The 27,788-nt window shown below is 41.3% G+C and overlaps 1 long non-coding RNA gene across 1 annotated transcript; it reads left to right on the top strand.

The window, feature by feature from the left end:
- On the top strand, positions 1-27,788 carry LOC138283400 (uncharacterized). The gene is made up of 3 exons (XR_011201237.1): positions 1-77; positions 4,105-4,174; positions 27,389-27,788. It is a non-coding gene; the product is annotated as an uncharacterized lncRNA (long non-coding RNA).

Below are 27,788 nucleotides of genomic sequence, written 5' to 3'. Positions count from 1 at the left end.
CTATTCACAGCTTTAATATACTCTTGCCTGGAACACTTGGTTCTCCTAGCTCTTGAACTGCAGTGCTTTGTTGTCTGGTAAATATATTCCCTTTGCGTTTCTTAGCTTGCTTTGCGATTTTGAATTTGCTTTCCTGTACTTTATTTGTAAACTCCTAAACACACCTTGCATTGCGGTTACTCGACTGCTCTTGTTGCTCCTTTGGAGATTTTCTTGAGTGACCTCTGTAGAAAACATAATTATGACTTTGTGCAATTCTGTTCTTTCCCTTTCAATTGTGCCATGTCAACTCTATTGTGTTTGAGCTGCGTTTCCCGATTTTTTTCATTCCATGGAACCAAAAATTAAGCATTTCCTAACTATTAGACTAACTCACAAAGCTTTTATTTCTGTGAGTAAATATTGATCATGGACATTGAGACACGCCTATGTCAAAAGCAAGGCACGCCTAGTTGAAGAAATAGGTTTGTGAGTGTACACTGGAAAACACTATCCCTTATATTATATCATCTACCTCTCTTCGAGACCCCAAAGTGTTTTCAGACTCACAGGTGAGAAATTAAATATCTGAAGACTGCAAATGGAAGAACAGTGTTCGTTGAAGTGAACTCTACTGGGTTGTACATTTGGGAAACGTTAGGTCTTAATTTCTTAATATTGATGGCCCTTTATTCTCTTCAATCAGATATAACAGACTTTGCATGTCTATAATGAGAAGGAGCTTCCTCCAGGTGTGATTTAAAAAAAAAGGTTGGATGACTACGCCTGGGTCCATTCTCAATGAGGTTTCTGTTTTAGTTGAGCAACCTAACTTTGGACTGTATCAAGGTTGGGTCCCTCCAGTGGATGTCCTGATGTAAAAAGCAAAGTACTTTAAAGGATGTTGTTCCTGCTTCTGATAACCACCGAAGAGCTTTGACAGCATGGGGGAATGTGATACCATCAGTTTAAGTTAAAGACTTACCTGTCTTCTTGATTCTTGGTAGTGTGCTAATTAGTTCTTTTGGGTTCTCGGTTTAGAGTCCAGTTGCATAGTCTAAGAGGAAAATCACTAGGGTGAATATGGTATGGTAGCTTTGACTCACTTTCTGAATAGAAGACTGATGGAATTTCTCTCGCACACAGAGAAGCTTTTGGAAATGACACAGCTTGTCCTTGATAACAATGTTTTTCTCTTTGTAGATAAATAATACCATTAAACATGCAGTAATGTGACGGGCTCCAGATTCACTCCTTCTTATGCCAACCTCTTTATGAAGTGGGCTGAGGGGGAGCAGGTCTGGGGTCCAGAGGGTGCCAAATGGGTTCAACAAATGTATTATTGGGGTCGTTACATTGATTATATTTTGATGGTTTGGAATGGGACTGTGAATGAGTTGTTAGCTTTTACAGAATATCCTAATAACAACATCTGTAATATGTCTTTTGCAATCCACTACGATACAAAGAAAATACAGTTCCTGGATTTGGAATTATATGTATGTGGTACCAGTCTTGACAGCCATATGTATCGGAAAGAGACCTCTTGCAATGCTGTTCTTCATGCGAATAGTGCCCACCCCAAACACCAATTAGAGCAATTCCTTATGTGGAAATGGTTGGAGCAAGGAGAAGAAGTAGCTCGAATGTGAACTTCATGAAGAACCGGAAAGAAATTGAAGGGAGATTCATCAAGAGGGGTTATGATAGTAGTGTTGTTAAGGAAGCATTGAATAGGGCCCTCTTACTGAAAAGGAAGGATGCACTCAAAGATTATTAGAAGAAAAACAAGGGATTTCCAGACAAGATCAGACTCATATCCACTCATATCCACGTATGTTAGAAATACCAGGGATATTAGCAAAATATTCAATAAACACTAGCAGCTGCAAAAAGAGGATGACAAAATTGTACCTCATATCACCAAACACCCTAGTATGGCCTTTCACATGGGGTAGACTATAAAGAGTCTTATCAGCCCAAGTTACCTGAGGGTTACATGTCGAGGCAACTGGTTACAAATGACGGGCAAAGGCATCTTCAAATGTGGCGAATGCTTCATGTGTAGGATTGTCAGGGAATTGACTGCAATCAATTGTAAAAACACCCTTGTTTACTATCTGAGAGAGAATATGAATTGCACTTCACAATATGTAGTGTATGTTTTAATCTGTAGATAGAATAAGATATATGTAGGCAGTACGATTAGACCACTGAAAGAGAGAATTTCTGAACACTATAGGGCAGTGAAACAGGAGTATGAGGGATATCCCTTTGCTTTACATATTCGCTCATGCTTGAGACAGGGTTCGCATAAGGGATTCTCGTATCATGGAATAGACATGGTGCAACAGGATAATAGGGGTGGCAATCAGCAGCTTATTATGTTTTAATGGGATGCCTTATGGATCATGAAACTCAGAGCAGTAGAAGAGGGACTGAATGTAGACCCTGAATCACATTGCTTTTTGGGTGATTGGATCATTAATGTACTAAGCATGCTTCCTTTGATGCTGTGCAGAGATAGGTTTTAGAACTATTCAGGTACATCGAGGGGTAACAAGATCGAATTATTATATGACTTATTGGACATAACACTGTGTGCTATTGACAAGATATTGACCCTAGTCATCACGTCTAGGGAAATTTAAGGATGTATGGTAATAATAATTCTGTGGAAGTCAGATAACTCGTAGGATTTTTTCTTCTTGACACTGATTATGATAAAGCTGATGCTCATCTGACCATCATGTTTGTACGATACAACTGGGATTGGGTCCTCCCTTTTTGTAATTTTCTTCGTTTGTTAGAATGTTTGCAATTTACAGACGATTTTGATAAGCATTTTCTCATATATTTCCTTTGGAATCCTCATGTCACTTACTAACATTATCCTGTGCCCCTTACTTTGGTGTGACTGTATGGTTGGGCTTTGGATGCTAACTTTCTTATTTATTAAGCATGGGTGTTATTTTACTATTTGACTCTTGTCACATGGACACTGTGTTTTGGGTGTGCCCTTACTATACTTGGGGACGATATATCACAGCCCAGAAAAGGTGATTCTTATATACTATGATGTGTTAAACACAGCTATACCGGTACCCCGTTATATATCTGGGATGTTGAACTATTGTTGCCTGATTATTACATGACTTGACTGAATAGAGACACGATTTGACTTACCTGGATGCGAATTAGCTATTGCACTGGTAGGGAGACACCAACAGCAGCATATACAGTGGCTTTGCACTCAGAAAACTCACAGACAAGCACATGGTTACCAGGGAGTTTGAATGTCTTAGATACAACATATAACTTAAGTTGTACGTGACATGTGAAATACCAGATATAAGTCATGTATCGTATCAGACCATTTTGAAATAGGTATGTCATGGATTGGTGCACATTACAAAATGGGGGCATGGCTTAGCAGGGCGGGAGACCTGTTTTTATGTTACTTTTGAGATACAATGATGCATGGGGTGGTAGTGCACCTTGTACATGATGGCACCCATGTTCCACGCTGGACGTCTAGATACAGACGCCACACACCCATGCGAGTACTCTCCCAGCTAAACTCGAATTATGGCCTGTATACGGTCCTTTTATTGCATTGTAGTGGGCTTCTGGATAATTTTGAAGTTTTGTGTTACAGACTAGAAGATAGGTGATTAGTCTTACAGGACATTGTATAATCCTTTACACAAGAGGAATGGTTATGATGCACATCAGTGCAATCAGGGTATGGATTTACATTATTTACTGTGAATTATGCAGTCTGAGGCTAAATCCTTTTATTTACTGGGTCAGCATGCTAATGACAAGGAGCATACTTATATTGGTTGTGAGGGGGCAGGAGATGCATTATGCTATGACTGGACATGCAGCTAATTTACACAACAGTGTGTGGTTCTAAACTTGTTTGGTAGGAACTCCAGATGACATGATATAAGATTTGAGGATATGTAAGATGGGTGATGATATTTCGTACTAGTATTTCAGATTATCTGATTAAGGTGTTGCTAGATGTCCCTACCATTTGTAGCTGTCATACAGTGGATTAAGATATTGAGGAATGTAACACAACTACTAGCACATTAATGGTGTTGTTTGATTTTATAGAATTACGCAGGAACCACTATAATTTGGATGCCTACTTACCTCAACTTTAGCAGTGGCCCATTAATAAGAGGTAAGACCTGACTCTGTCTTCTTTGATCTCTAACATATTCATGTTTGTGACTGTGATTACACACTAAGGAGAAACTGTAATTGTGGATTGTAGGTAATAGTTGCTACTACAGCACAGACACGTGAAAGGTATGTAAAACGTGACACCTAGTTATGCTATAAGCATTTTCCATTTTATTCATGGAACTATAATACACTTAGGGTGCTGGAGCATGGTCTATTTCCTTGGGGTATAAGGTTCTCGTCTGACACCTAACCAGAGAGTGTAAGGAGATTTCCCTTCTTCTCTGTAAGCATATGATTGACACATGTGTGGTTTGATGCACAAATGGCATGACTACATCTTGGGTGATGGGACGTTCTTTTGAACCAATTGACTCCTCCACCAACTGATGTGTGATTTTGGATTTATTATAGCCCTGAAGAAGTCAAGTACAACTCATGTAGCATTGATGAAACACGTGTTGGTGTCACATAGGTTCCCATTATCCTAATGAGACTACTGGATTCAGGAAGCAGAATCACTTTTATTGCGGGGGACTGAGTCTTAACCCACACAAGGTGACACCTATCGGCCTAATCCAAGTTTTCTTCTGGCTAACTAGCAGTTCCTCATCTCTACCCAAGAGCAGGGATGATTGGGCAACCGGGCGCATGACACAAGTGACTCCTCAAGGAAATCGTGGTCACTCAGCTCTCATCTGTTTCTCTCAGTTACATTATTCTCGCATATGCACGGACAATCAGAGGTTTTATTGAAGTAACTGCATCTTAGATAATAAAGCATGTATTGCAATAACTAGGACAATGAAGCATGACAGGATTAAAATTGTGACAAGAAGAGTGAAACATAAAAATAACGCTACCATATTGTCCCTAAGATCATTAATAATAGCTCCTACCTAGGCTATGTTTGAGCACAGCATGTTAAGCTCTAATTCTGCCCTTCAGGTTCCCCCTGGGAAGACATCATCACTCATACCTGAGCAAGAGGCCTGTAGTCTACATAAGCAGCTGCAGTGAAGCACTCAGCAATCAGCATACAGTTGTGGTCATCTGGCTGGAATCTCCCTCTAACGTACATGGGTCAAAGTAGTGTTTTTATAATACAACAGCTGATGCTCCAAGAAAGGATCCCCACGTAAGAGTGTGTATGTTTCTGTGAACATTGGAGACAAAGGGCCTGATTCTAACTTTGGAGGACGGTGTTAAACCGTCCCAAAAGTGGCGGATATACCACCTACCGTATTACGAGTTCCATAGGATATAATGGACTCGTAATACGGTAGGTGGTATATCCGCCACTTTTGGGACGGTTTAACACCGTCCTCCAAAGTTAGAATCAGGCCCAAAGTGTACCACTTTTGCTGGCAACCTATCTTACTGCAGCTTTGAGAAAAGCACGGAATGAAAGAAATGTCTTGTTTTAGAACGTAGTGCTGGCCTAGGTGAAGAACAGCTAGATAGAGAAAATAAAACAAGACCGCAAATGTGGCTATTGTTAAAATAATATAACGAATCTAGAATGAAATATATCGTGTATAAAACTGTAGCTGAAATGGCTACACAACATTGGCATTGTATGAGCAATGATATCTTGCTTAAGAAGAAAATAAAGCTACACTGACTTACTGTTGGTCCTAACGTGGATTTATTCATGCGTGCTTGGAGTTGTTGAGTAGTAAAGAGGAACTTTTCAATTAAGAAAGGAAGGTTGTTCTTTCTTTCTCCTTGAGCACCTGCAACTTGGGATGGTAGTTCAGACTATGTTACTACTAGCACGATAGAACAGTGAGTGTGCCACTATTCCCAACCACCATGCATCAAACATGTAATGCCTTTAACTTGTGTCAGAGGTCTAAGAGGGATAGATATTTAATTTTTTGTGAATTTAATTTTCAAGTTGTTCTGTATTATCAATTATTCAAAAGTCACACTCCCGGACTTCAGAAGGTTGTTCTAGCTTTAAGATTGCCTTAATATCACCAGTGTAACTCTAGGAGGTGAGACTGAATAATTTCAGAAGGGTAAGGTGAGGGGGTTAGATATCTGCTATTGGACTTGTGAGCTATCTTAAACTTCAAGAGTGCCTACTGGTGTGGTGTACGGTGAGGAGTTTAATGGAGTTTGGTGCTTCCTTCAGATAGCATTTTATTCATTTAAAGACTATGTCCTGGGTACCCGAATCATAAAATGTTTAGCTTAGTGGTTGGTGCTTCAGCTCAAGGTACTTCAGGATAATCTTTGGAGAACAAAAACATGTAAAATGAGGTTGGGGCCTACCAAAAGCACTTGTTTTAAGAATACAAACATTTAGTAGTTTACTTTAAGATTTAAGATTGGAATGCTATTTCAATATTGGACCAAATACAAGGCACAATCAAAAGTGAGGTTAAATTGAACTAGATGCATCCTCACACATTAAAGTACAGATCTATCTATCTATCTATCTATCTATCTATCTATCTATCTATCTATCTATCTATCTATCTATCTATCTATCTATCTATCTATCTATCTATCTATCTATCTGTCTGTCTGTCTGTCTATCTATCTATCTATCTATCTATCTATCTATCTATCTATCTATCTATCTATCTATCTATCTATCTATCTATCCGTGATTGTATAGTCTCCTGCTAAGCACTGGCACAGTATATAACCTATCAATTTATTTGAGTAGGTTTACCTGAACATAATTCAGTCTTTAGAAGGTTTCTGAGTGTAAAATTGTTAATTTACATCCATGCACGGGGAAATTGTGCGACATTGCTTGGAACTACACGCATACGGATCCTTTTGAATCATTTTCTTCCTCTTGCACGGAAGTCTGTGGTTAGGAATGGCCCGTGATACATTTGAGCTGATTAGTAGGATTGCAGTTTTATTTGTTTCACCCACAATTAATAAAGTGCAGGATTGCAGTCAGAAGAAGTGGGAAAAGGTGTGATCCTCTACTACCAGGAGTTCATCATCTCTCTGAACCAGCTGTCTCCAAAGCAGCTGTTTGGCTATCATTTGTGCAGAAGGTGCAGTGTCACCGGGTTTCAGATTTGTGAGGGTCCTATTGCACCTCAGATATAGCTACTGTATTTAACTACAAAACTGTTCAGAAGATGGGCTGTAAGGCATTTGCAAATTCATTCCTGTAATCAAGCCAGAACATAACCATGGCCATTTTTGCTGCCACGCTAAATTGTTACACAGTCTTTTGCTATGTAGCACAGCAATAAAAATGTAATGTTATTTCATCATCTGACTTTATTATTGGGGCGACGTTTTGTTTGATTTTATTTTGATGTTTTAAATGGATGTGTGGCTTTATGACCAAAGGATTATAAAGACTGTCCATAGTAAGAGCTGGAGTGACAATGTCCTTCAATATTTGAATCTTTTCCCGCTCCAGCTTCTCGCTTAAAACTCTTCCCTTTCTTCAAAGCATGACTAATCGTGTAAGAACAATGCAGACATTAAATAGCAATAAACTCAATTAAATTTATGTTTTTGGGATATTTTAACACTACTAATATCTCCAGAAGATTCAACGAAATCTCTTTATGAGAAAGACGTCATCTGTGATAGAACAATAATCTTGATCTTGGAAAAGTGTTATGATTTTGCTGCTGGTTCAGGTTGCTAGAAGCATTGTACATCTCATTTGCATCAGCTTCAATTATGAGAGGGAATAAACAGATCACCCACAGATGCATTTATTTAATATAGCTATATGAAGATGTAACTCATCAAGCAATGAAAATGAGAAATCTTATGATAATGATTTGTTTTATATCTTGTGTTGCTGAATAGTGCAGATCATTCAATTTCTTGGCGCTTTAAATAACAGATTACTGGTTTGAATCTCATCCAGGCCAACTCTGGTCTTCCCCCTTTCGAGTTAGAAGAATTCAACTGGGGAGTAGTTATAAGTATTTTACTGCACTATTTACTACACTTAGAATCTGATGTACTAAAGACTGTTCGCAAAAAGTGGTAGCAAATTAGACACTATGGGGAAGATTTAAAAACTGTCATCCAGCACAGCGCAGCAATGAAAAATGCTGCACTGCATGACAGGAAGGGAGCAGGAGCGCACCATATTTACAAAGCTATGGCACTCTCCTCCACTCTCTCTAGCGCTGGTGCTTATTTCAGCTGCCATGTGCAGCGGACACACCTTTGAACCATAGTGCAAGGGTGTTTGTGTGAGTCAAGCATAGGTTTTGTACTGGAAGGGTATTCTTCCAGTGGAAAACACTATGCTTAGACACACTTTAAAACGTTTCCTGTGCAGCCCGCATGCAAAGTTGGAAAAGAAAGGAGAAATTAAAAATTTCTCCTTTTAACGCCTGCTTTCAAATGGTGTTAACTTTTGGCGCAAAATCCTGTCTACTATTGTTTGTAAATATGGGTTTGCCCTAAAAGGCTTGGGTGGTTGCACGGGAATGCCCATGTTCGGCCCATATAATGCCCCCTCAGCACTAAGTAACGCAAAGCAGTGCCTCTTGCTGCTTTGTGTTACTTTTAGGGTACTTTCCAGAGAAAAAGTAAATTAGGAAAAAACATTCTGTGCTAGTTAGCGTCACTTTTGTGTCACTAACACAGTTCAAAATGTTTGTAAATCTCCCGCTATTGGGCTTATTTACAAGCCCCTTGCACCACCAATGTGTCACTTTTTCCCATATAAAAGGTGACACACTGGCAACACAAGGGGGTTTGTAAGTAAGCCCCTCTCGTGTTGCGATCAATCTTTAATTATGCGTTGCGATCTATTTAATAAAAAGTTGCACTGCAAAAGCTTGCCCTTTTTATGGTTAGTCCCTGTGTTTTCAAGAGCTACAAACACACAAATATTCACATGCAAGGAACAGCGGATCACCGATCATGTGTTTGCATTCCCAAAGACCAATTTTATTTTGTAAAGCAGCCTTGAAGGAGCTGGTGTTGCTTTTTTAAAGAAAACGTTTATTGTTTGGAAAAACATTATGGGAAACAAGCAGTGGTCCTTTGGACCAGTGCCTTTTCTCCTAGAGGCCGCCAACACAATTCACTAAACGGAAGGTGCTCAAAGGAGGCAGGGGTTGCGGGCAAAAGCATTTCCCACCATCCACCCTCTTCCTCCCGCTGCACGGTGGAGCAAGCAATAATCCCCGACTTCCTAAACACACACCCCCTTGCTTCCCACACAGCAGCACAACATTACCTCCTTGCCTCTATTCCATGTCCCTGTCCTTATCTATCAGTCCTTTCACCTTATAATGACTAGACAGCTAAGAGCTGTAACTTTCACTTTTTTTAAATTGCTCCCAGAGAAGGAAGCATAAGAGGGTTACACTGCAAACTAATCCTGTTTTGTCTCCTGTTTCCCAGCCTTCCTCTCCATCAGGACATTCAGAAAACTGTACTACAGGAATGTAAAAAACTAAAAAAAAACTTCTATTTCACATGCCATGCAATATTTAGATATGGACGATCATGAGGTGTTAGAGGTGGGTTCTCTTCTACCTTGGCTGGCAAAACATTCTATAATAAACTCTTATCAATTGCATAAATAAACCGGTGGAACATGCCTTCAAGTGTGAGCTTGCTTCTTCCTTTTTGCCGTTTGAGCCCGGTTGTATTGCAGCTTACTGCTTTCAATCCCGAATGAAAGACTTTCATGGCCTCATTTCTGCCCCGTAAACTAGATCTGATAATGTAACTTTAATTGGTATAGGAAAACAGCCGTAATTCACATGTTGCATTGCTCCAGATAATTTGAAAGCTTCATCTCTGGGTGTGTCTCTGTGAAAGCAGCTAACAGGAATTTTTGGATGCATGCTAGGAAGGGAGATCTGGCACAGAAATATCTTCTCCTTATACTTACTTTTCTAAGTCGACATCTTTTTAGGTCACGTCTGAAGGAATTGGTCTCATAAGCAGCTGAAGGCCTGAAGTTAGCAATACCTTTTAATCCTGGTCTTCTTTCTGCACCAGGACAAGGACCTTCACCTAATTAACTCACCCCCTCCCCACATGTGGCTGCTCCTTTTCACTCTTTCATGGGAAAGCCTCATAATAGGGGTTCTGGGACTTCTCAGGGTCATTACCTCTCTTCTTCAAACACTCAGCGCTCATGACTAATCAAGTGTGATGACCCTAGAAGAAGTAATTTCTGTTGGATGCCATCTTTGTTTCTTCATAAACATCTAGATGGGATTTCAATATAATTTGTTAAACCACTTATTCCTTCCTTCCAGATCACTCAATGGCTCAAGAATCCTCTAAAAAGGAAGCACTACAGATGGCTGCATAGTGACTAATTGACAAAGAAGCATTGATCTATTGCTCACATTGAACAGGGTACTGGCACTTATTCAATCCCGGTCCTAGCTCCAAACCCATCAGTGAAATTTGGTCCCATAATGGATCAAATGAACTTGGATTCGTGGGCCCATTCAACTAGTTTCAGAATGGACACTTTCCCGCTCATCATCCTTGCTTTTTCTCCAGAGTTCTAAATGTAATAGACATATTAGTTACACATTTTCACATACTCATTCATACATTAGAGGTGCCGATGATTTTTTCCTACATAAGGGCATTTCTAGTTTTTCCTTTCAGCCCTGGAATATTTACCACGGTCATGCCTTCTTTGGTGGCAATAATGTGTTGGAGAGGGCATGCATGTCTGGCCATACCTACACGACTCGATGGTCCATACATTCTCCTTGCAACTAGCAAAACGGCACACAAAAAACAGTGCAAATTTTCCCCTTATCATCTAATCAAAGCCAGAAGCTCTAATATATAGCAGGACTTTTCAGCGCTTCTATCAAAAAGTTTTTCTTGTTTTCTTGTGGATTCAGAAGCATCAATCCTGTCTCATAGCAGCTTCTAAAGAGAAAATCAGCACAGCCTACTCAACGTTCATGGGGACATGGCTACCTTTATGTTTCAGATCTTGTTGGCAAGGTTTCAAATGGAATGTCTAACTAGTCATCTTTTCAGCACAGCTTCTGGGGACCCAGAAATCATAATCCCAACCACCAATCCATATTCACAAAGCTCTTCAATGCCGACTAAACATGGGAAATCTATGCAGGGAAGTAGATATGACTCCTCCCCCTCCAATAGTTGTAGCAACAGTTGCCAGCATGATAGGTTGAAATGCAACTCTGAGTACACAGAATGTTCAAAGCCATTAGAAATCAGTGAAAGCAAACAGATGTTCAAACTGGAGAGAGCAGTCAGCAATTCTTGAAGCTGTTCTGTAAATCGAGAAACAAGTGGTTCTGATAAAAAAGACAATCAGGTGGCTACAAAATATATAATCATGTAATCAATCGGAGGGAGCGAAGTCCCATGCTTTATATGCAGTGGCTCATCAGATTTGCTCATGGGAATAATTAAATCTGATCTCTCTGAGAACCAGCAAACATTCCAGGCATAGATAATATGACAGCAGATTCACTGAGCTGGATATTTTTCTCTTCCAATGAGTTCCACCAGGCTATAGAACTATTTAAAAACATGTGTAATAGACTGGGCCTTTTCAAGATTGATCTCTTTGCAACTCACAGAGATATTCGATTTCCCCAGTACTTCTTCAGGACCTGAGACAAGGACCTTTAGGAATAGATGCATTATTCTCCCTCTGGCCTCCTAATCTTCTGGTTTCCATCCTGTCTTTTCCACTCCTAGAGAACTTTCTCCTTAGGGTACAGAGTGAGAAGACCCAGGTTCCAGTGGTAGGTCTGGTTTGGGAGTGGAAACCTGGTTTACTCTCCTTCAAACGATTTGAGAGTCAAGAATGGCTTTTTCCTTGTGTCCCTCCTCTCTGATGACCAATTTTGACTCAATCTTCTTAACAGTTTTTGCTACTGATGGATGGGAGATTGGGATCTCCCCATGTATTGAGCTCTCTATCCAGCAGTCCCATAGCCACCCACTCTTAATCATTGTGGTTCTTTTTCTCTCTAGTGTGCCTCACAAGGTATGTTTCTACTTCTCTGTAGTCTACTGGAACATCTAGGGTAACTACGTCATGGTTTTCACCTAGGTCTTATAGTCTTTTCCTTTCAATGTCAGTTGGCTGCTTTTAAAGATTTTATATTTCCAGGTGTTGCCTTGCGTCAGTCCAGTGGCCTAGCTCTCTGCTTACATAAATGCTTTGAGCTTGGCTATCCCTGATTTCATTCTCCTCGTTCTTCTTGGGATCCTCCTCTTGCTCTTCAAGCTCTACAACAGTCTTCTTCTGAAACACTAGACCACACCCCTCAAGATCCTATCAGCCAAAGTCCTTTTCTTAGTACTATTACATAGGAGAAAATGAGCGATAATGTGTTTTACTCCTTTTCTTTGTTTTTCTTCTGAATGTTTAGATTTGGCTGGAAGATCCCTTCAGATTTGTATCTTTATGAGGCTTTTTTTTGGCATGTTGTTTTCTTTCCCATTTTTTAAATGAAGAACAAGCTCTTCACACCATGGATGTGGCCAGGACAGTACAGATTTATCTTGACCACCGCTGCTTCATTTTGGGTGTCTAATCTACTCTCTATCAATTTTGTTTTGGGGCACCAAGGTCACAACCCTTATCTTGCTACCTTTAGAAGGGGATTGCTTTCAGATATTTCTATGATTGACATTCAGTCTAAAGTTCGTCGGCTGAGGACAGTGGATGGCCCTTCACAAATACTGACTGGGCACCTATCTTTTGCTTATTGGTGTATATTGGCGTTAAATCGGTATTAGTGGGGTGAAACCTTTGTCCAGAAGGAATTAACAAGAATAACAAGCATTTGCAATGAAACGGGTCTCGCATTTCTCCGAGTTAGAGCTATTAGCAGTTGTAAACTCCCAACCAGACTTTTATTGGCACATTAAATGCCAAAAAAGAGCGCGATCACGCTGCTACAGTTCAGTCATAGTGAAACCTATCAGCAAAAGTGCAATTATCTACGTAACCGGCAAAAGTGCAATTAACTATGTAACAGGGTCGATGTCATGCAAAGCGATCGACTTCTGCTAAGCGAGATCGCGCTGCGAAAAAAGATAAAAAGTAGTCCACAAACCAGACGGAAAACAGCGAGTCTCGTATGCTTTCAGTACTAGGTCGCTTCGCTCGAGGTGGGCTAACCAACGTAAAAGGCATGACATATGCATGCCTTCCACTAATGAAAGCAAGTAGATTTTAAAAGGCAAGCCTACGAACCAATGAAAGACACTGACGTGACATGGACGGGGCTCCGAGCCCTTTTCTAACTACTAAAGCCTTTTGCAAGCGATACGCATGCGCAAGTGCATGCCAGTGCAGGCTCGACCCTAAAAATGACTAAATAACTAATAAGATCACAAACTGTGCCACATTTTTCTGCACCCTGTGCTTTTCTTGCCAAATAATTAAATCTACCCTGCTGCATAATTTGGCCCTTTCCTGCTGTATAATTCCAGAGGCCCTGATTACACCTCATACATATGGTTTGGCAGATAAGGACTTGAATGAGGAAGAGTAGGACTTGGTGTAGTGAAGAAATGTTCTGATAATTCCAGGGTCCATGCAGTAATTTCATTACAAGAGCAGAGGCTATCATTATGCGTTATTCCTTTAATGCCACTCAACACAATATTTCTAAGACCTTTAACATCATAAAGAAAACATTCTAGAACAGAACATCCATTACATATAACATGTCCAAGCATGTAACTGTCTGCCTCTTTTAAATGCTGCTCCTTGCAGATAAGTACCTTCATGCTTTATCTATTTAATGCTGTTCCTCAACAAGATAAGTAGTACTTTGCTCTCCTTGACAGTTATTGTTTGGTCTATATTTGACACATTTATATCATACTATTCAGCTATTTGTATCATATTATTCAACTGAGTGTTGCTCTGATTAGTTTGTGCTTTGCTTTTTGGTTTCCAATTTATGGAAATGCTTCAGCTATTGTTTTTCTTTGATTTGTTTGTTTTACCTGTTTGTTGCGCATAACTTATCACGGTGTTGTAGCTTGCCCTAGACACCGCATCAGTGTTTTGATTCCTTTTCATGAGACGACTTCTGCTGCCTTGAAAGCAGGGCATCAAACCCTGTTGCTGCCCTGCCATGGGGCTGCAGGTCTTGCCTTGCCGCTGGGCACCCCGTTGAGAACCACAAACCCATTTCTGGGCTGCAGGACTTTGCATGTTTGTTAAGTGCTCAATTGCTTGCCCACAGAAGCTTCTCAATAGACTTTGAACTTCTGTAGAAGGGATGTTCAAATGCGGTGTCTCATTATGAGGCTGTGGTCATTTTGGTTTGGGCTATGACCCAATTGTTTTAATTGCCCCTACATTGCTGCAGGAGATACTGTAACCCACCATGCACGTTTTGACAGTTACAGTGTCTCAGCTGATTGCCGACACATCCAAGCCTTGCATGACCCTATTCCTCCACACCTGATTCAGTTACCAATACATCCGCCTTGCCTGCATTGCTGTTTTGAGGCATATTTGGGGAAGATATTATTTATTTGTTATTGGTGCTTGCACAAATGTTATTTCTGACATATTCCCCTAACACCTACTAACAACGATTTGATGACCATATTTTTGTGACCCAGGAAACTGTGTCAGTTTTGGGTCCCACTAGATTTAGATCTCTTTGCAAGAGGTACTACAGTTGGATGCCAGACCCGGGTACTCTAGCAGTGACCCTTTCTTCAGACATGGAAGAGGACCAGTGCTTACACATTCCCGCCATTTGCGATGATTCAGAGGGTTCTAAAGAAGGTGAAGCAAGAAAATAACTCCCTATTGGGTGTCATCGAAGTGGTTTCCAATGACCTTGGGGCTAGCTTGCAACATTCCCTTTTTCTTCTTGCCGTAGACATTCTAATTCTGAGACGTAGATGGAGAGGAGCGTCCCCTGGTTCTGTCAGAAACTTTAAGCCTTCTTGTTTGGAAAATATTAGATCTACAGAGATGTCAGGCCTTTCGGAAACAGCTGAGGAACTCCTCAAGGAGTCCTGGGCTCCAGCAACACCCTATAGGAATATGGAAGACGTGCCTATGTTGGTGCTTGGACGGGGGCTTGGATCCCATGGAGGCTACTATAGCTGAGGTAATGAATGTGTTTGGTACAACATTTTGATAGGAGCCATTGCTACAGGATGTTAAACTGCTACAGGGCTGCAGTTTCTGCAGGACACAATCTAGTCAATGGTAGAAGCATGGGAAAGAATATGATGGTCTGTAGAGTACTTAAAAGTATATGGATGAGGGTACCTCCAAGACCTAGGCATGAGACCCTATGGGATGTAAATTTAGTTCTGAGTATGTTTTCCTTTTGGCCTGCAATAGATATTTTGACCTAAAAACGTTTACTGTGAAGCTAGCTTTCTTACTTTGCCTAGTCTCCTGTCATTGAGTCTCAGATGTTATGGCTTTGGAGGTAAGTATTAGAGTTTATGATGCCTTTGGAGTAACTTTTGAGATTATTAGGAGAACAAAAACAATGTCTGACATAATATTTTACCCACAGTTTGAATTTTGCAAAACATTGTGTGTTGTGAACTGCATGAAGGAATCCAGGATGAGTGAGTTTCATCCTAATGGTACTAATCAACTTCTGATTTCCTTTTTGAAACCATTTAAAGCAGTTACCAGTGCAACTATAGCAAGATGGGTGAAATGAATTATGCAATTAGGCAGATTGGCCATCCAAAGATTGTCCTCCATTCCAAGCGTCTAAATTCTCCAACCACAAATTCAACTCCAATTTGGCTTCCTGGTCTAGAGATAGCTTGTCTCCATACAACAATCCTTCCCGCTGTGCCTTCACTTTTGTTCTGTGCAAAGCACAATAATGTAAGGGGCCTGGAAAGATTGCCTGAACGGAAGAGGATAAAAGACTAAGGCCCGTATTTATACTTTTTTTAGCGCCGCATTTGCGCCGCTTTTTGACGCAAAACGGCGCAAACCTACAAAATACAATGGCATTTTGCAAGTTTGCGCCGTTTTTGTGTCAAAAAACGACGCAACTGCGGCGCAAAAAAAGTATAAATACGGGCCTAAATGGTCTGGCTAGTTCCTCTAGGGTTAAAGACTCCCATTTTAGCACATACCTTAACTTATCTCTGTCTGAATTTTGATAATCTTCTTTAAGGGCAAAAGCAGAATCACATTCACTGTATCTACTGTGAAGCCTAAAAACTCCAGAAACCTGGAGGGAATGAGAACAGATTTTTCCTTGTTTATCAGAAAGCCCAAACTCTCCAGAAGGGACATAACCATATCTAAATCCTTCAAAACCTGTGTTGGGCATTGGGACATAATAAGGAAATCATCCAATTAGAGAAAAGAAGCAACAGCTCTCATCACTTTGGTAAAGCCCTATGGTGCCAAAGAAAGACCAAAGGGGGGCATGGGAATTGATGAAGTCGACCCCACCAGGTAACACTGACATTCCCTGGCCATCGGAATAGTAAAGTAGGCATCTTTCAGGTCCAAATTTACCAACCAATCCTTTTGTAGTAACATATCCCTTAAGAGATGGTTTCCTTCCATCTTGAAATGCCTGTACAAAAGGAATCTGTTCCGCTCCCTTAGGTTTATCACCCCCCCCCCTTGTATTAACTTTCCTCAGGGAAGAGTGTACTTATGAAAACCCAGTGCTGTAAGACTGTAAGAGAACTTCTATAATGGCACCCTTCTGCAACATACATTTTATGTCTTCTTCTGTTTACGCGGGAGGGAGGTTAAATCATAACTGTATGTTTAGGTGCGTATATCCACATCTAAATTGCAGGTCAATTGTAATCAGCCTCTTAGATGCATTAAAACTGCAGTATATAGTGATGGATAGCAAACATGTTATCTCTATTCAAAATGTCTAAAAAGAAGCAGTTTAAAACTTTTTATGCTGCACAGATGTCACTTTCGAGTACAGCATAAATGAGCAAAATGAATAGTTAACTGTTCACATAAAAGTAAAAGCCTGTAACTGAGCTCAACAGGGCAGGGGTAAAATTATAGTATTCAAATAAAAATACAATGTAAAAAAGGAATAAAAGTAACAGAGGCAAAGGCGGATTGTGTTCCCAGGAAGGTAGCAGGGTTTTGTAGAATATGTTAAAAAACGAGGGACAGAAAAGTGAGTATGAACAGGAGTATTTGCAAAAAGCAGGAATTGCCTGAATCTCTACAGGTAGGGAATTCCAAAAAAGGGTGGGAGGTTATGGGGGATAGTAACTGAAAATGCTTGCTACTTAAAAAGGCCACCAACAAAATCTGGGGGTGTCCAGTCATCATAGATCATTGCAATCTAATTTCTTTTATAATAATTCATATTTTACATAAACCTCAATTACGATTGCCTCTGCTCTCAGTGTGATTTTAAAATCTGATATCCCGGGATTCGCATTTTACCAGGCACAACAATTATCACCTAATATGACTTAAACTCTTAAAATGGAGGACCATGTGAATTTGGGGCTGTCTGTCTGTCCTAAAATCTGCATGTCACAGTACTTTTGGGGCATTTTTTCCCAGCAAATATCAGCAGGTTTGATGTGCAGCTTTTTACCTGCTACGCATGGCCGCGACCTACACTTGCACCCTACTTATTGTTGGTGCCTAACCCCCACCCCCCAGCACTTACCCCTCATGGACGGCCAGCCCTCTATTGCAAACTACTGAGACCCCAAGTCCTAGGATGGCAGCCACAAATTATACTTCACATTGCAGCCAGCCAATCACTTAACACACATGAGCTTGTGGTTCTGCGGATCCACCACTGTGAATTTGTGGTAGAATGGAGGCATTAAGGGCCGTATTTATACTCCGTTTGCGCCGAATTTGCGTCGTTTTTTTCGACGCAAATTCGACGCTAAACTAACGCCAACTAACGCCATATTTATACTATGGCGTTAGAGGCGAATAGCGCCAAAGTTCCCGGAATGTGCGTCATTTTTTAGCGTGAACCCCTTCCTTGCGTTAATGATATGCAAGGGAGGCGTTCCCGTCTAAAAAATGACTCCCAGGCCTTTACGTGGTATTTATACTCCCGGGCAAAAGAGACGCCCGGGAGTGGGCGTGGCTAAAAACGGCGCATTTGCGCCGCTTTTTAACGCCTGGGTCAGGCATGGCGTTAAGGGACAAGTGGGCTCAAAATGAGCCCAGAGTGCCCTCCCCTGCCCCCAGGGACCCCCCCTGCCACCCTTGCCCACCCCAGGAGGACACCCAAGGCTGGAGGGACCCACCCCAGGGACATTCAGGTAAGTATTTTTTTATTTTTTTTTAATAATTTTTTTTGGCATAGGGGGGCCTGATTTGTGCCCCCCTACATGCCACTATGCCCAATGACCATGCCCAGGGGACAGAAGTCCCCTGGGCATGGCCATTGGGCAAGGGGGCATGACTCCTATCTTTACAATGATAGGAGTCATGTTGATGGGGGATGGGCGTCGAAAATAAATGGCGCAAGTCGGGTTACGACGATTTTTTCGACGTAACCTGACTTGCCCCATTTTAAGACGCCCATGCGCCATTTTCCCCCTACGCCGGCGCTGCCTGGTGTACGTGGTTTTTCTCGCGCACACCAGGCAGCGCCGGTCTGCTTGCGCCGGCTAACGCCATTCAATAAATACGGCGCCCGCATGGCGCTTCAGAATGGCGTTAGCCGGCGCAAAACTTTTTGACGCTAAACTGCGTTAGCGCAGTTTAGCGTCAAAAAGTATAAATATGGGCCTAAATATACATACATTTTGAGCCTTAATCTCTCAAAAACTACTGCTGAATGGATTTACACCAAATCATAAAAAAGCACAATTTTCTGGATCACAAGCTAACTTTCTGCCAAATTTTGCGCAATTCCATTCAGCCGTTTCGGCTGCAGTATTGTGTAAAGTTCCTATGGGAAATTGCATGGGGAATATGCATTTTGCGACCTCCCCTTTTTCTTGTTCCCTGCTTGACAGATCACCCCAAAACTTTCGAGAAAGGAGCTGAGATGTATGAGACTTTTATTTGGAAAGTTTTGTGAAGACTCGTCAAACAGTGGAAATGTGTTCCTGACTATAATCACCAAGTGGCGACCATCACTGGGTAACATATATATCTTTATGTGGGTCTTTCAGATAAATAGATGCTGAGTTTAGGAATATTAAATCTCTACTTGCCTATATATAAATACTTTGATGACAATAATAGTAAACCATTTTTACTCAGTATTTTTATATTGATATTTCTTTAAATTACCTCGATATTCTGACATCCAAACATTTTTTAATTTAACATTAAACGTCAATTTCTTGGTAAAATGTGATTTTTATAACAGAGGTCTGTTAGTTTACATAGGTTGAGTTCAATTATGCGAACTCAAAGGCTTCCTTCAGGTATTTAGGTCATGTATACCTTATTAAGACTGTTTCATGTATTATGTTTGTTCACCCTTGTTCATTCCCAGCTCTCCTGTAATTAGATGGGATGATTAAGTGCTATGTATTTTTTACTTGAATGAACTGCGAATCAAGTGTGACACCACGAGCTCTGTACATCTTTTTTGGAAAGCATAGAGTCCAGTGGATGCACTTGGAGAGCCTGAGGTATGGTTCTCAAATGGAGCAGTGGTTGCTTTGTTAAATGATGGCTGATCTGGGAGTTGATTGGGAGATCACTCAAAGAAAGGGGATGGCTCTCAGAGAAAAGGAGTGGCACACAGGAAAATTATTCTTGGTTGATGTGTCCTCAGCTTTTAGGTCTAGTGGGTAGGAATGGTTTTCAATGGTCGATTCCTTGGCACATTTCCTCTGAAGTGGTTAGAGACAGGGACCTGCAACAATAAGTGCTTTCCTCTCCAGGAGCGGTCCAGGTATATTGTGTGTCATACACATGAAAACCTGGTAAGGCAACTGAAGCTGAAAGTGCAGGGAGAGTGCTCGGGTCTTCACCTCTTCTTTCCTCTGTAGGATACCCAGGAGGAGTATGTCTTCCTAATAGTTTTGTCATCTTCTCCACTGTGATTGTTAGCATGACAGCTTTCAATGCTTTGTTGATTCTTACCGTGGAGGCAGCATTGTTTAGCTAACATAGGCTACGTTATTTTTTGTTCTGTGTAATGAATTCCATCTGAACATTTCTTTTGAATTTAGTAGATGAGGGAGCAGCCAAACCATTCTGATAGCTAAATGACTGAGACCTAGTGTAGTGCTATTTTCTACTGTCCGAGGGATGTGCAAAAAGCATTGATTAGCTAGAGAAATTATGCTTATATAGCTTTTCCTGTAGGAAGTGATCTTGTAGCTGCAATGTTAAAGGAAATGTCAGTAATTTCTGTAGAATACAAGTGACACTTGCAATAAACTGCTAGTGGTATGTAATAATGTGTCATACACAGTGCTTGAAATGGAAAAACAGAAGTGCAGGTACCCTGTACCAGAGTACCTGCTTCTTTCTGAGAAGTACGGGTACTCTCTAATGAAAAGTATTACGTTTTTCTGGAGTATTGTAGATACTCTCCCTCGCAAAATAAAAAAGTGCCAGTACTCAGTACCGGGCAGTACCGGCCAGTACCGGCCCATTTAAAGCACTGGTCATACTGCAGTGATGCTATTCCGTGATGAGTGGATTGGTTGAAAGTCTGTTGTACCCTCCAGGCACCCTAAATGGCAGAACTCAGCTCAGTTGACTGAGGTAACTTGATGTATATTTGGTTAGAATGGTCCAATTCTTATGTGCCTGTTCTTCTGTATTTTGTATGTGTTCGAGAAGGTTTGGTCAGTTCTAAAGAGAGAAGACAGCAGTCATATGTTATCATTGAAAGGGAGCTAAGGAAGGCAATGGTAGTCTTTTGGGCAGTTGTGTGGAGAAGCAAAGCATTCTTTGAGGAGAGAGTCAGTTTGAAGATGGCATTATCTTCTTTGGAGTTCCTATTTACTCTTTTTAGTACTGGCATACGTTAAGTTAGAAAGCTTCTCTGTTTTGGGCATTTTTCTAGCTTCCCAGTCTTGGTAATCCTATTACGTTTCTTACCACACCATCTTAGCTAATTGTTCAAAAGCTGTTTAAAAAGGTGTGTGTGTCTTTCCTGTTAACCACCTCCAGACTGAGGTCTCCCTTTGGGCCAGACAGGATTAGCACAACATTCTCTATTCCAACAACCACTTAACACACTTTAGTTTGCTGCGCCCAACACCTAGGTATCTTGACCTTAAGGTGTAGCTGTTAGGACATTGCCGACATATATTAAGTCTACTGAGGAGCAAGTAGTAGTGACACATCAGTTTCCATTTAACGCATCACTCCTTCATATGTAAGGGAATAGAGTGCATCGAGGGCAGAGCTCACATTATTCTTTTTTTCTTCAGATTTTTATCTTTGAACAATTATTTAAATTCATTGGGTAACCTATGGAATTTAATGTACAGCTAACTCTTTGGAGATAGCCACAGGCTTGCATTACAATACTAAAGCAATGTAAAAGTAGTTTGGGTGTTTTTGAGCAAATGCATATATCGAGCTGTTGTTGAGATCTACCCATCAAAACATTGTGGCCAAAAATCTCCACTGCTACAATATGAAGTTAAATGTGTATAGAGAAGTGTAGTTTTACTATTGCTAACGGCATATATATGCAAGTTGAAGATCTCTGCGTAGCTTCAAGGTAGTTAGATGTAGAGTTAAAAATAGTAAACAACCTAAATATAATTACCTTCACAATATAGTTATAAATAATATTTTGGCCACAATAATTTGGCAGTTTTATATTTTGATCATGACATAAAACCTTGTTGAGGATCCCCACTTGACTGAACAGGCTGTACACCTTACATCGAGGCATTAGGAATACCGTCCACTTTGGAGGAGGGGCATAATTGTTTCCCCCAGGTAATGCCATACATATTAAGAGCCATAGCAGGTAAATAGCTGTCCCCACTACTTTCCTGGGCAGCATTTGCTTGGAAATTAAGAGAAAAACTAAGCTGAAAGCCCAATATTCCAATCACCTGTGTTAGAGCATGGGACATGCCAACCATAAAGAGACAAGTAGGCTAAGAGCCTGACTTACAGTTTGGCGGAGGGGGTTACTCTGTCACAAACATGACGGGTATCCCATCCACCATATTACAATTCCATTATAGCCTATGGAACTTATGATACAGTGGACAGGATATCCATTACGTTTGTGATGGAGTAGCCCTCCACCAAATTTTATGGCAAGACCGGAGGCTCCTATTATGCGTTTCTTTTCTTACTTTAATTAAATAGCAGCAGTCAAGAAACATACTTCGATTCCCAGAAGGCCAAACAACAGCAGCCAATGGGAATCAAAACGTAGTCATAACGATGTACACCAATCACATGCATACTAGGGTATTATGACATCACTTGACTGCGAACAGCCCTCTTTTCTTGCTGCTCGCAGTCAAGATAAGTACCCTTTTATCTTTCTCCACACAATTTGACAGTGCTTTAATGTTGTGTCATTATTATTATTGACCTTTATTTGTTTCTATACTCGCGCTTTGCAAACGTGTTCGTTTTAACTTTATTTCCTCAAGTTACATAGACGGCAGGTTGCCGCATTTCTCGAGCGCTTCTTGGCTCGCGCGCTTGAATTTTGACCGTTTTTTCCTAGCGCGCGGCGCCCCGCGCGCTCTCCTGCCATGTACCCGGTTCTTTCCTCAGGCGGCAGTTAGCCTGCTCGCTCTTGAGGAAACACCGGGCGCTCTGCCAAGCTCTGTTCCCCTGAGGCCTGGCAGCTATTTTTAGACGCGCTGCTTATCGCGCCTCGCAGCTAATTGCAGGCTTTTGTTTATACAATACCTGCTCGACTTTCTTTGGCTTCTTAATCCTTCTTCCTCGTTTGCCTCGCAGCTGTTTTTCAGCTCGGCGACGCCCACAAAACGTCCTCTTCCCCAATTTTAACCCCTCTCTGCCCAGTTCCATTGACATCATGAATTCAGATAATTCCCCCTCAAATCATGATGTTGAGGATATTAGACAAGAACTCTCTGCCTTCATCAAATCCTCTGTCCATCAGGCAGTATCTTCCTCTATACAAAAAATTGGTAAAAACCTAGAACATTCATTTTCTGATATGATTTCTAGGACTATGTCGGCCCAGGCTGCGGGGGAATGCAGTCAGCGCCTTTCTCCTAGTAAAAATTAAAAAAAATAAAAAAAATTGGCGCAAAAGAGAAGTGAGGTATCCTCACATGTGGCAGAGGACACAGTTCCTCAAAAGGCTCCCACCAAGGAGTATAAAAATGTGGACATTGGGAAACAAAATTTAAAACATAAATCTAAAGCAAAGAATATTATTTCTCCCTTGAATATTTCATCCATCCCTGATACGGATGACGATTTGTCGGATTTGGACTCCGATTCCAGTGTCTCAAACGACGCAGGCGATGGTACTTATTCTCCCCCACCCCCCAAGAAGGCCAAGTTATCCTCCCTTCAAACCTCCACGCTCCTGGACCCTGAGGGTTTCCCGATGTTTGACCCTTCCAATATACTTCACCCCAACTCCACTGAGTGGGTTCCCGCAGACCATGTTGCACAATATGTCTCTGCAAAAATTAATTGCCCCTTGGACAAACAAACCAGGGCAAAATTAAAATCAGAGTGCCCCCGCCCCTCCCTGTCCCGTAATCTATCCGCTACTCCCTCTATTGACCAACCTCTCCTAACAATTTTTACAAAAATGGGCAAAGATCCACGCAAAGGGGTGGATAAAGCGTGGGCCTCTTGCCAAGATAAATTGCTGGATGTTATGGGGCTGCTAACCTGTATTTTTGACATTGCGGAGGCGGCCAGAATTGATGGTTCCTTCATTGATCCTGAAGAGCTCACTTTATGGGTCCAACGTACCTTTTGCCTTTTAGGTAATGCGAATTCCGCCCTTACCCATGAAAGGCGCAAGGGTCTCCTCTTGAAACTTGACTCTAAGTTAGTCAACTTGGCGACTGTCCAATCCAACTCTCAAACAGATGGTGCACTATTTTGAGAGTCCTTCATCAAAGAGTTAAGCAAGTATGTAACAACTTTTACTTCACTGGACAAGGCTCAACAGTCGATGAAAAATATGTTTTCACAGCGTGTTTTTGCAAGGGCTGGCATAGGAAGGAACCGCTTTGCCGGCCGTGCATACCACAATCAAGGTTCCAGAGGATATCATAACGCGTCCTACCAGGAATATAGACCGCAGTTTTATCCCCAAAGAAGCAGGGGCTTCCGCTCCAGAGGCTTCAGGAACTCCAGACCCTCTTCCCAACCAAGTAAGTCATATTTTTTCTTCCATTCCCATAGGAGGGCATCTCCGTTTTTTCCTACCAAAGTGGTCCGAAATCACAGCGGACCCGTGGATTCTCAACACTATTCAGGGTTATTCCATAGAACTTTACACAAGTCCTATTCAGACTCAGTTACCCCCTCTTCCTCGTTTTTCCTCAGACATGGCTTCTCTCATAACTTTGGAAGCGCAATCTCTATTGCAAAAACAAGCCATTGTTCCTATCCTTCCCGATCCAACAGGTTTTACCAGTTCAATTTTTCTGGTTCAAAAGAAAAACAAAAAGATGCGCCCTGTGATAAACCTCAAGTATTTCAACCATTTTGTAGTTTATCATCATTTCAAGATGGAAACTATTCTCCACCTCAGAGATGCTCTTCTTCAACAGGATTGGATGGTTCGATTGGATCTTCAAGATGCGTATCTAGTAGTCCCAATCCATTCTCATTTCAGGAAGTTTCTCCAATTTCGGTGGTCAAACCAGTTTTTTCATTTTACCTCTCTACCCTTCGGTCTCTCATCAGCCCCATGGTGTTTCACCAAACTCATGAAACCTGTGGTAGCTTTTCTCAGGGCGCAAGGCGTCAGACTCATCATCTATCTCGACGATATTTTAATAATGAGTCAGTCTCCACAGTCCCTCCTGTCTCATCTATCTCTCACGCGTTCCCTGCTATCGGACCTAGGTTTCATCATAAACAGAGAAAAATCCATTCTAATTCCCTCTCAAGTTATAGAATTCTTAGGATTCCAAATAAATTAAATTTCGGCCACTCTGAGGCTTCCCTCTGCAAAGATCAATACCATAAAGTCGGAAATTCTACAAGTCCTTCGCAGTTCTCAGATCTCGCTGAGAACGTTAGCGCGAATTGTGGGTCTGCTCTCCTCTTCAATTCAAGCCATATTCCCAGGTCCTCTCCCTTACAGAGCCCTTCAAAGGTTAAAAATTCATCACTTAAGGAAGGGTCTCTCGTACGCAGATATCATCCCACTAGACGTCGATTCTCGCACAGAGCTTCAATGGTGGATAGACCATTTAGATGCTTGGAACGGAAGGACTATCTTTGCATCAGCCCCAGATCTAGTATTAGAATCAGATGCAAGCCAATCAGGATGGGGGGCCCGATGTGGACCAATCTCGACTGGAGGCACATGGTCGTCAGAGGAGTCTAAAATGCATAGCAATTGTTTAGAGATGATTTCCGGCTCCTTTGCAATCAGAAGCCTTGCAAAAAACAGAGTGCGATGTGCCATTCTCCTCAGAATGGACAACATCTCTGCCGTTCGTTATATCAATCATCTTGTAGGCACAAAATCCAAACCTCTGACGGAATTAGCCAAGGGGTTTTGGGAATTCTACCTTTTAAACCACATTTCGGTTCATGCAGAATATCTTCCGGGGTCTCTCAATTCTGTGGCAGATTGGCACTCTCGTCATCTGCGAGATTCAAGCGACTGGAAACTCCACATTTCAATTTTCCAGACCATACAAATCAAATGGGGTCCCCTAGCAATAGACCTTTTTGCCTCACCCCTCAATTCCCAGCTTCCCCAATTTTACAGCTGACGTCCAGATCCATTGGCCTTAGCATCAGATGCTTTCTTACAGGACTGGTCCCCTTCCCTCAATTATGCATTCCCCCCTTTCATCATGATCAGCAGGGTGCTGGCCCATCTCAGGTGCCAACAAGCCACTTTAATTCTCATAACCCCCTTCTGGCAGTCACAAACTTGTTTCCCAGCTCTTTTAGAACTATCAATAGACTTCCCGGTTCTGATTCCTTCCTTCCCGAACCTATTGCTCAACCCCCTAGGACACTCTCACCCTCTCATACTGGACAATGTGCTAACCCTCTCTGCATGGAAAGTCTTGGGCAATCCCAATCTATCCCGAGCATTTCGGCAGAAGCTTCCCAATATATCTCTCAGTCTTGGGCCCCAGGTACAAAAAAGGCTTATTCATCAGCCTGGTCTATTTGGCACAGCTGGTGTTTGGGAAAACAAATTGATTCCTTTTCAGCAGATTTGATTTTTATTCTCAATTTTTTAGCAGCCGGAGCCAGTAAAGGCAAAGCCTTTCGTACTATCAACCTATATAGATCAGCTATTTCGGCCAATCATTCCCTAGTTAATGGGAAACCTGTTGGAGAACATCCTTTGATCTGCCGCTTACTAAAGGGAGTAAAGTTTTCTAATCCTCCTTTACCTAAATACAGTCGGTTATGGGATGTTTCCATTGTTTTAAAATTTCTATTGTCTTGGCCTGATAATCTCATGCTTTCTCTAAAAATGTTATCTGCAAAGTTAACCATTTTATTGTGCCTTGTCTCTATAAAACGTCTTGCAGATGTTAAAGCTCTAGATATTTCTAACCGTCAATTTACACCTTCTGGGGTTTTGTTTACTGTGGTTCGTCGAACTAAAACCAATTTATCCTCAGTTTTTTATCCTTATTTAACTGATTACCCGAAACTATGTGTGGGACAATGTTTGAAAGCGTATGAATTGAAGACTGCAGATTTAAGATCCTCTTCTCATTCCCAGTTACTAATTTCATTTAGGAAACCTCACTCTCCCGTTTCGGCAGCTACCCTGGCCCGGTGGGTTCGTTGGTTGATGTCTTTGGCGGGCATAGATACATCTATGTTTGGAGCTCACTCCTCCAGAGGGGCAATGGCTTCTAAAGCGTTCTGGACAGGCTCCCGTTTAGAAGATATTCTTAAATCTGCAGACTGGTCTAATGACAACGTATTCAAAGTTTTTTATTGTAAACCTATTGATAATGTTTCTCTGAATATAACTAATATGCTTTAAAATTGCATAATAGGAGCCTCCGGTCTTGCCATAAAATGTAGATTTTCCTAGTACTATAATGGAAAGTCTTAATTTTATTAAAGACACGGAGGCGAGTATTATCCCTCCACTTTCATTAACTTTGTTTTCTTTCCCTCCCTTTATTCTAGCGCCATTGGCCATCACTCAACCTTCCACTTAAGTCTCCTCCTTCTGCTTGGATTTCTACTCTGCAAGCTTCCATGGCTCCGCTCAAAGCCGGACTTCCCACAGGAGTCATCTACCAGGATCCGTCGTGGTTACCTTGGATTTTGAACTATTGTTCTGATGTTTTGTCTTTTATTATGGCAATTCTCATTTTGTTCTCTATATTTCCATTGTTTAATTCTAATTGACTCTCTCGCAAGAAAAGAGGGCTGTTCGCAGTCAAGAGATGTCATAATACCCTAGTATGCATGTGATTGGTGTACATCGTTATGACTACTTTTTGATTCCCATTGGCTGCTGTTGTTTGGCCTTCTGGGAATCGTAGTATGTTTCTTGACTGCTGCTATTTAATTAAAGTAAGAA

Source organism: Pleurodeles waltl, chromosome 3_1 (genome assembly GCF_031143425.1).
Source record: "Pleurodeles waltl isolate 20211129_DDA chromosome 3_1, aPleWal1.hap1.20221129, whole genome shotgun sequence".
Classification (NCBI taxonomy): Eukaryota; Metazoa; Chordata; class Amphibia; order Caudata; family Salamandridae; genus Pleurodeles; species Pleurodeles waltl.
The sequence above is the reverse complement of the archived record's forward strand: the minus strand, read 5'-3'. Positions and strand labels throughout refer to the sequence as shown.